Source organism: Lepeophtheirus salmonis, chromosome 8 (genome assembly GCF_016086655.4).
Source record: "Lepeophtheirus salmonis chromosome 8, UVic_Lsal_1.4, whole genome shotgun sequence".
NCBI lineage: Eukaryota > Metazoa > Arthropoda > Copepoda > Siphonostomatoida > Caligidae > Lepeophtheirus > Lepeophtheirus salmonis.
In genome coordinates this window covers 10551672-10560516 of record NC_052138.2, presented here as the reverse complement: position 1 = coordinate 10560516, position 8845 = coordinate 10551672, and the positions used below count along the sequence as shown (strand labels likewise).

The 8845-nt window shown below is 29.6% G+C and overlaps 1 long non-coding RNA gene across 3 annotated transcripts; it reads right to left on the bottom strand.

The window, feature by feature from the left end:
* Positions 1-1495: 1495 nt before the first annotated feature.
* LOC139906181 (uncharacterized) lies at positions 1496-2752 on the bottom strand. Of its 3 annotated transcripts, none has more exons than XR_011781524.1 (2): positions 2630-2752; positions 1496-2252 (listed from the first exon to the last, which is right to left on the bottom strand). It is a non-coding gene; the product is annotated as an uncharacterized lncRNA (long non-coding RNA). The 3 variants fall into 3 exon arrangements; XR_011781523.1 differs by having other exon boundaries at positions 1496-2293; positions 2630-2746; XR_011781522.1 differs by having other exon boundaries at positions 1496-2564; positions 2630-2731.
* Positions 2753-8845: the final 6093 nt, after the last annotated feature.

Below are 8845 nucleotides of genomic sequence, written 5' to 3'. Positions count from 1 at the left end.
TTTTTATTGTTACTTTTGTAATATGTTCTCTCGTCAAGAATAAAATAATAATGATAACATAATTCGAAGAAAAAAAAAAACACTTTTCAGGTTGGCAACAACAAGAGAACTCGTGCACTAAAAAGTGCTAAGGATTTACAACAGGTAAAAGATAAAAAATGTCCCAAAAACGGTTGTTAGATAGACCAATTATTTTCAATTATGGAATTGTTATTCAATGATTGTTGGGAATTGTTCATAGCTAACTCAATCGATGAACGTTCAGACCATTATTGGGGGAAAAGAAGCGGAAACTTCGACAGTTGACAAAAAAAAAAAAAAACCACTATTTATTTTTGTGTTAGCCATGTAAAGCCAATATAACTCTAAAAATAAATTTCCAACTATTGGGTAGAAAAACGTAATTAAATTGAGTCATTTTTCATTATTCTTGGGAGTGAAGGTGGAGAGACACAATGAAGTAATGTTAGATACAATTTAATGATCTTTTGTAAACAGAAGATGCTTTACGAATAACTGTTTTTAAATATTGTTTTGTTCATTTTTAAATGGCCCCTGAGAACAAAAAAAATATTGTAGGAAGAAGGTTGGTCGTCAAAAGAAAAACAAATTGAGAGTCATCGTTCAAAATATATCTCAGACGTGTATCATATTTAAATGACATCTTATTTATTGCCTAAAGCTAAAAAATAAACATCATACCAATAATTACTCTTCAATCTTTATACTTTTTTATTTTACGTGAGTATCTTCATTATTTTTAAATGTACTTTGGGACATTGAGGGATAGCCTCAACTAAAGGAATGAGTAGACAAAATAGTGGCAATAATAATAATTTAAAAAAATATTGTGTCTAAATTAAATTTATCAATCAACGCAACCTCGGCTAGTTAACTTGGGAATTTAATTTTGTGGAGGATGAGGAGTACAGACAATGTTTGAGTATTTAAATAAAATTTTTACATTCAAACAGACAAATTTTGCTAATAAATAAGTATATCGAGTTTGAAACAAGATACAAAATCCCATACATTACAAATGTATGAATATTATTTTTCACCAGCAACATGATATGTCTATATAATATTCAAATATCATTGACAACAATTTTTATGAGGTAAAAATGACATGTAATTAAATCAGTAGGTCATATATTATATACTATATACATAAGACAACGTTTCAAATTTCAAATCCGTTCATTAAGCATGAAAAATATCATATGATTTTGAACTGAGTTATTTTTGTATTCAATTCTGGAACGGATTCAATATAAAATTGTCTTTCAAGTTTAATAAAAGAAATGTAAATCGTTAAAGCAATAAATTATAGCGTTATTAACTGGAATGAATCAATGATATGAAGATAAGGGTATTAGAAAATACAACTTCTAAAATAACTAATTATGATTCGTATTATGATTATTTTTCTTGCCCCAGAATTTGAGCTGTTCATTATTCTCAAAGTAAACACATAAAAGTAACAGTAACCGAATTACATCTTAAAACAAACATTTTAGTGTATTAAAAAGAAATATTTAAACAACATAAGTGTTAAAATAACAAAATATAATATTTACACATCTAAAATTAGTAAATCATTTAAATAGACCATAATAGTCAATAAAACGTCTATCCAGAGCGTTTGGTTTGTTGTTAATTGATAAGTCTCATTCTTCCATTTTATAAATAAGAGCAGTTCTGGAATACGTGAACATCATCTTTTTTTTCCTCTCACAGCCTGAAAATACATGTACCGCTTTTTTTCACCCATTTATTTGTATGCCGCTCATTCGTAATGAGCCAATAATTTACGTAATGTATAATGGGAAATCAGGGGGCATTGAATACTTTTTAAAATTACTTTGCCCATGTTCCTTATCCTCCATATCTTTAATAATTTTTCGATAAGCTTCAAATCAGATGAGATAGGTGGAGGTATGTATTTCTTGATCCTTTTCTCTTGATATACGTTTTACAGAATGGAAAAATACATTACCAGGCCATCTCGGGACAAACCAACCACACATTAAATACAAAAATAACTATACATTTATTGAAATGAGACTATCATTTTGTAAATCTTCCATTTTTATATCACCCGCCAATCTCCATCCTCTTTGGGTAAGTTTCCTCTGACCAATCTTCCCGAAGATCCATAATACTTTTGGATTTCGAACCGGAGGTTCTACTTCTTTCATACTCAATAAAACGTTCTCAAGTAACATGCAGCACCTATACAACTCCATAAGCTTCCCATAATTTTAAATGGTTTCATAAGGTCGGCAGTACTCTACTTTTACCGAAAAAACATATTTTAAAAAAACACAGTTTCGCTCATTATAGTTTAAATATTGAAAGTAAAGATCATTAAAAATACCAAATCTGACTTGAATATTGTGCTTTTCTTTATATGATGGATTTTTTCTAGTCGATTAACTCAAAATATAGTTTGTAAAAAGGATTTAGATAATGATAAAAGTTACATATATTAATTTGTGATGAAATAAATATATTGAATTGGTTAATCCCAAATCATAGGCCCTTTTCCAGACACTACAATTCTATTTGAATAAAATAAGAGACTGAATGCCGCATATATAATTGTAATGAAGTTAAATATATTTACCTAAGATTATCAGAATTATGAATATGATACATATGTTACTATCATAAAAGTTATAGTAGTTAAGTCAACTCCTTCCTTAAAAGAAGATGTGAGGATCGAAATAATAAAGAGATCAATTCACAGAGAGTAGGGAATTTACATAAATGTTTGAAATATAATTAATAATTATTTCATTTGAATTTATACTAGCATTAGTAATATATAATATTAACTATTATTATTTATTACAAGGTGTGGCTTCATTTTTAAGATATTGAAATGGGAAAAAATGGGGATGTCTGTTTGCAAGTACCCCCCCATAAAAAATAGGATCAATCAAAGAGTACACAAAGTCGAACAAAAATCTTTGGAGATGAATATTTTTTCAAAAGGTTTTTTTAAATTGTGGGATTTTTTCCTTTGAGGTAAGCTACAAACGGTAGTAGTTGGCATTGCCTTGAGTTATTGGAGGTCGACGAACAGACAAAGTTTGTTTAATAATATAGAAGTTCTTAGTTTTGGAATTTTTCGAATAAAATCCCATTTTTTTCTCTCTCTTGGCCAACAAGGCTTACCTATAATTTAATTTAATAGTACTATAAAACCCAAAAATTATTGAAATCAATAATACATACACACGTTTACTAAAACAAAAAGACACTAAAATTTAATCAAAGACATAGAATAAAACAAAAATTAACATATCATGTAAAGATAATGACAAAAACTTGAAAAGAAAACAATGAGCCGTAGAGTTTGTTTATAAAAGGACTATCCGTTTTAAAACACGAAGGTGAAGTTTCACAAGGGATAAAACATTGGAGATTTCATAGTCTTAGGAAGCATGTTTCACATGCAAGATATGTTGAGCCTTTGTAATAGTTCCATTAATAATTTTCTCCTTTTCTCCAGAGTACAAGGATAAAAAATCATCCTTCTTCATGTTATAAAAATCAGCACGTTCCTCCAAAAGTTTGCCGATGGTGTTTTAAATTGGAAAGAGCGTCTCGCATTCAAATAGAAATGATCGGTCGTCTCTCGACTATGGTTCGACAAAAGCCACTTACTCTTTTATCTCTGTAAAAAAACGTTGATCTTACTTATCGAGTATCAGATATTATTTTATACTCTAGCCATTTTTCTGACGCCGACAATAAGTAATTTTTAAAAAGCTTATATTTTTCCTGAATTTTCTGTTTCGCCTGCATAATCTACTCCACTTGTCCGGACCTTCATATAACTGAGAGAACATCAGTTAGGAATTTCCCATCTCAGGGACTTCTTAAAAGAACAGAAGACATCAACGACCCCTTTTAACCCTTTCCAAATAGGTTGTCAACTTTTCTTGAAAACTTCTAAGATCTTTGTAGGGCTCACTCTTGTACTTGTTATCTAAAATCATTGAGAGATGAGAACTCCAGAAATTATTCCTCCATCCAAAGTTGCCCTATTCAGTAGGAGTTAAGTGATTTCCATAAATTATTTAATACATGACAGATTTAGGGGATCATGAATTCTCTTCACCGATATCTTCTTTTTTTCTTATTTAATTTTAAAAGGGCCATCTCCATCATGAGAATCTGTGTGGCAATTTCTTCATAATAGGAAGTTACTCGTAAAAGTTGAATCACTTTTTTAAATTATATACATGTTCCAAGCCTGAACTTTGTCCCAGCTTTTAAGATTGAAGGGTAAAAAAAACCACAAGCCCGTCAATTTCTTCTAATTTTTCTTCTACGCACTTGGTCCCAATCCAAGACCCTAATAACTTCATGGTTTCTATCGTGTTAAAGGTTGACCATACTTTTTCAATGTAACGATATTGGTTGAGTATTTTAATTTTCTCAGGGTTTATTTTTAGTCCAAAAACTATGGAAAAACATCCAGCAGAAGTAAAGTTCTTTTAAAAAACTTTATTGCTTGTAGTGGATCCTCCGAAAATATCATGGTTAAGTCATCTGCATAACAAAAACACTTTGGGTTGGACGAAAGGGTAGAAAAACAATTATGCCACCATCCATATAAATTTTGTGGATTAAAAGGTCGATGCACATAATACAAAAACATATCAAAATTAAAATTTTATGGAAAAAATTAAATTTTAAATACTAAATTGTTTTTAAAAAATTTTCAAAAATCTTAAGTTGAGTGTTAACAAAAAATCATTTTTCAGAAAAAATTAGAAAATTTTAAATTTTGGAAAAAAAGTTCTAAAATCCGTACCTATTCTCAAAGAATTATATTTTTTTGAAAAAAATTTAAAATATTAAATTTTTTTTTTAAATTTATTTCAATTATTAAATATTTTGAAAAATGCATTTTTAAATATTAAATTTTTGACAAATTCATTTAAAACATTAAATTTTTCGGATTTTTTTTTTTAAATCTATAGATTTCACAGAAAATTATAAGTTTTGAAAAAAAAATTGAAGAATTAAATTTTTGAGAAATTTGAATGTTTGTGGGGAGGGGCTAAAGGTATAATTACTCTACGTTTTTTATGTACACATTCATACTTAATTACTCAATACTAAGATATTATCTCCTCAAGAATGAAATAATAATGATAACAACTTGTAAGAATAAAAATAAAACATTGTTCAGGTAGCCAACAACAACAAAACTTGCACACTTAAAAATGCTTAGGATTTACAACTAAATATAAGCATACTTCACTTTTCTTTTCTTCTTTAATATGAACTTCAAAGTTGTTTATTGTCTACTTTTACATACTATTTCTATACAACTCTTTAAGATAAATAATAATAACTTTTTTTAATATGGTCCATTGCATTATTATATCTTAATTCAAGTGTCTACACAGTCTCAAGGTACACTAAAAAAAATTAAATAAACAGATAAAATTTGTTTAATTAAGTAGAAGATGATAATATTCTTTATAATTAGGAATGATGAATTAATTATAAAAGTTTAAATAAGACTATCGTTATTTATCCTTATTCAGCCTAATACTTTTATAATAATAAAAATGACTTTTACATAAATTTTGTTAATCATATTTTTAATTTGCTGATGATCTTAGTCGTAAAAAAAATGACTTTGAACGATAATAGTTCTGAATTACTTTAATCCAAGATATTTCAGAGTTCAAATAAGTGAGAGAAAAACTTAGATCAGTTTTGGATTTTCCGCCTAAAAATAGATTCTATTCTTGGTTAAACTTATCCCTACACATTTTACCCTGCAATTGTTCCCTTGTGTTATGAAATATTTAAGCAGTTAAAATTGGAATAAAGTCTACCTTTGGCTAAACTGTATAAGTTTGCCTACACGCTATACTTTATCTTTCTATCTCAAAATTGTAGACAGCCAAAGCGGAAAGTTGAAATTCAATTATTGCAACCTTTAAATACTAAGGAAATAACTTTCCTAAGCGAGGAATATAATATTACCATTGGAGTAGGTGGAGATGGACTTCGACTCTTCGAGAAATTCGGACAATTAGACCTTTGTAGGATCATTAAAGTAGACATAAGGTCTCATTATGTGGAGAAGGAGTAGAGAGGGGGAAGGGGAGGGAAAAGAGGGACTTGGAGTCGATCCATAGACTGAGGAAAAAGGCTGGATGAGATCACATCGTAGAAATAGTCGTAGTACTTTACATACAGAGATGTGATCTCCTCCGGCCACATCCTCAGTCCACGGATCGATCCCTAGTCCCTCTCCTCTTATTCCAATAACATATTTGTTTGCGTCGTTTCATTTAGCAAAAGTTATTTCTTTATTATTAAAAGATTTTCATAATTGAATTTCAACTTTCCGCTATCACTGTCACCAATTTTTAGATAGAAGGAGGAAGTATGTCGTGCAGGCAAACTTATACAGCGTATCCCTACTTTTTTGAGACATTGTTCCATGAACATAATTAAAAACTTCTACAAATTATTATATATATAATCCCTCAAAAATTATTCATAAATTTAATTTTTTACATGATTTTCAACTATATATGGATTTGATATATAATTTGGAACAAATCTTTTAAAATATAGACACCAAAATGAAAATTATAAATCCCAAAAAATACAATAAACATTTCATGACTATTACTCATGATAATAACTATTTATTCCTCTAGGTTGAGATATGATGATTAACCAAAGTCCATTTATGTATGTATTTATATCCTTATAATGACTTTAATGACATGCTTACATACTATAACATAATGGAAAGAACAGATATCCCACATTAAATATTTCATTTTGCTCCCTTACCTCAGCATAGAGGGATACACCAGCTTGTTATAAAAATCCATGTGTAAATCACTCAAATATGGTGGATTATTTGTGATAATTTACTACTAGAGTTGTAAAAAATATGGCCTCCACGTACGTAAAAATAAAAGAGACAGAAAATAAAGGGGCTATCTTGTCCATTTGAAGAATGTTTGGTAAAAGAGCAGGTTTACTGTCATAACGTTTGATTAGATCAGCTGCAAGCAGCTGTGGGAGGAAGGAAATAACACAAATCCCACACCAAGGGCAAGAATTACTTCAATAGCGATCCATAATTCTTTCTTAGTCCAACCAGGACTGACACACTTATAACTCCCTAACCAATTCTCAGTGTTACTCTCTACTATCAACAGAGGCGTCCGCAGGGTTTTTTTGGGGGGGGAGGGTATTTTTTCCCTCCATATTAATGATTTTTATTTTTCGATTTTTTGGGGGAGGGGGTAAAGCCCCTTCAGCCAACGCCCTCCCCCTGCTGACGACCCTGATTAATTATCTCATGCACTCCTGATTACACTGTATACTTGGATGTCTTTCTTCAGGAGTTAAGGAATAATGGTAACAGATTTATAACACTCTTCAGATTGTCAATTAGAAAAATCTTGCACGCGTTTAGGTCATATTTTATACGTCTCCATTTGTTATTAACCAATATATACATATCTCTATGAAATAATATTAATCCTTTAATTGATGTTGTTTCTAGTACAAATACCCAGGCCCTGTTTTAGACGGAAAAAAGATTGATGTGTACATGCAAGAAGAAGAAGATATTTTTATATCAAGACCATACAAATAGAAAAAAAGATTGACTGTTTTTTTTTTTACAAAAAAATGTATTTTTAAAGTATTATTTTTTTTTAAAACGTTATTATTTGAATGATGGACGACATAAATTTTTAGTAAAAAAGGCGCCAAAGAAGGCTTGCCCTTTTTGATCACAAGGATATTCATAAAAATTAAATAAAAAATTCTTTTTTTTATTCTACCAAAAAATACTGCAATTTTATCTTCTAAAAAAGTGAAAATATTACAATAAAAATCAAATTATAAAAAAAAAAAGGTCCCCACACATTTATATTAGCCCCAAGCTCCGCTAGCACAAAAATCGGATCCTGGTTACACCCAAGTAAATGCCTAAATAGGTTCCATGTCACCCTAACTAATCACTTTTGTTCTTTATTCGTTACATAATAATCCATACGTTGTACCAAATAAGATATGTATATTTGGCAAAAAAGACATTAATTTAGTTATACCTTTGCATGTGAGTATGTAGGTGATATGGTGTATGCAGTGTCACAATCACCATCATCTTTTCCTTCTCCTCGAAGACCGTTGGCAACAAATACAGTTGGCATTTCACATAAACATGTACCTATTACTATTTAGGTGATATTTGATTCATTATATAACTAAATATAAGCATTGCGATCGTTATAATAATTTATGTAATTTTTGGATCATTATTAAAAAGGTTTGAACAAAAGAAATATGTAATATGACAATACTAAGGAGTTTACAACATTATAGACAAGGACCACCACAAACAAAACATCTCTAGTGGTTCCATTTGTACGGACTCTCAACAATGATTTATCATTTTTTCATCTAGGATGAATCTTGTTTGATGAAGAAGTAATTTACTTGAAATGATGTTTATATATATAACATGTAACTGTATTTTCAATAGATTTAACAAATGTTTAAATTACTTATATAAGGATGGTTTAGTAGTGGCTTTAATTTCTTTCTAAAGTATACCATTATGAAAAAGCTCAAATCTTATTTTCAAAAAACAAAGAAAAAAGTCATCCATAGTACGACGTCGCTCAATGGATAACTTGCTCGGGAGAAATGTAATCTCATGAACTTAATTTCTGTAGGTTCGATATACGGAACAGGGAGAAGGCAGGAGAGAGACATATGGTATTTCTGAATCAAGACCACAAATTCTTCTCTTTAGAGGGAGTTTTTATCC